Here is a 1878-nt window from a genome sequence, read left to right on the forward strand (position 1 = left end):
GGGGACCAGCGGTCTGGAGCACTTCACCTCCTCAGGCAAGGGAGGGCCAACTCCTACCGGTGCTGGGGACACACTGAGAACACGGTGGAAAACCAGTGGTTTGAATGCATGACTCTGAACTCATTATCTGTTCCAGAAGGAAAAGATTAACACACTGCAGAGTAGAAGGAAACGGCCACCAATGACCTCCAGAGACAGATCTGAAGAATTATAAGCAAGAGTCAACAAACATGGAAGTGGTAAAAGGGACGATGCTGAGTATCACAGTCGTCCGTTACCTTTACTCCTAACTTAAAATGAATTTCAAACGTAAAGAATTCCTAAATTCTTCAGGAAAACAGAGGAAGCCCTAAAGATGTCACCTTTCTTCCTTAATTCTAAGAAAAATAAAAAGCAACAGTGGTGCCAAGCCTTAAGACAAAGAGAGAGAATTAGAGTCAAACGGATCCATCTTTAAGAAGGGCTCTCCACCAATCGTCAAAGCACGAGAGAGAATGGGTCTAAACCCCAGGCAGACGGGCCAACCTACCAAAGAACAGTAACTAAGTAGCACTTTCACCTAACAATAAGCACAATGCTTGGTCACAAAAAGAGCATGTATTCCAGTACTAAAGACACTGAACCCTCGGCCCTCACAGAGGGAGCACGAGGCTGACCAGTAAGGGCTCAGCAGACACCCCCGGGGGCAGCTGAAAGGCCCCAGCATGGCCGCACCCTAAGCCCTTCTGAGGTATAAACTGAGCGACTGCCCCAGTACCGGCCGAGCATTCAGTACGGTCTATGGAATTAATTTTATCAGTAGTGACTTATGTCCAGAAACCAAATAAGGATTTTCTTTCATAAACTAATGCTTACATACAGTCAGTCAAAAGGAAAAGGTCAGAAGTTGAGCAAAACAACTCTAACTATGTGTCTGAATACAAGGAGAGTCAAAAAACAAAACAAAACCGAACATTCTCAAAAGCCTGTGACTCAGAGAGGAGGCTGCCTATGGCCCAATGTGGACAGGAGAGCACCACTTCCGACCTGGCCCTCCTGGTCCTGCCTGCCCAGCATCCCTGAGGTGCAAACAACAGGGCGACACTGACTGTGTAAAGCGCGCCTAAAACAAGCTGAAACCCTGACACCAGAACATGACCGACAGACACAGGTGACATTTCCATCATCACAGCACTGGAGCCAACAGGTACTCACCTATGCACAAGACTGCAGAAAGAGATTCTAGGAAGACCACTGCTATGACCAAACATTTCCAGAAAACCTTAACATATTCTCAAAGCTAAATATGAAACCAGACAGTGGAAGGCAAAAGTATTTCTTATAAAAGTAATGAGCAGGGGAGCTTTCTGGGTGTTGGTGTTCTAACCTCACAACCCCTACAATCTCAGGTACCCTTCAACCCAGGCAGCCACCTGCTGCCCCCGGCCCTCCGCGGACTAGGCCTGCGGATCAGCAGATAGACTGGAGAACCGGAGGTATCTGTATCGTGACAGAAAGGGCGTAACGTTGACTGGCAACCAGGTGCAAGTCCACTCTCGTGAATGTTTACCAGGAAGGATTTCTTACTATCTAGAGACCATCACGACATTCAAATCCTCAACTTTGAATATCACATGAAAATACTTGTGACCAAAGTCACGGTCACACAGAAGCACGTAGGCTAAGAGACCTACTTAACGCTCCCAGGAGAGCCCACAGGCTCAGAGCAGTGCAGTGTGTGACACTGACAACCCAACGACCCACCACCTTGGGGGCAGCTCTGCCCCCAGGGAGAGGACTGGACACTCCAACTCCAGAATGAGCAGAAGCCTAAGACACACATAGCGGGTCGAAGTTCATCAAACGCAGCAGATGCAGCCACGACGTCTTCTGTGTCTT

Source organism: Lipotes vexillifer, unplaced genomic scaffold, assembly GCF_000442215.2.
Source record: "Lipotes vexillifer unplaced genomic scaffold, Lipotes_vexillifer_v1.1 scaffold1798, whole genome shotgun sequence".
Classification (NCBI taxonomy): Eukaryota; Metazoa; Chordata; class Mammalia; order Artiodactyla; family Lipotidae; genus Lipotes; species Lipotes vexillifer.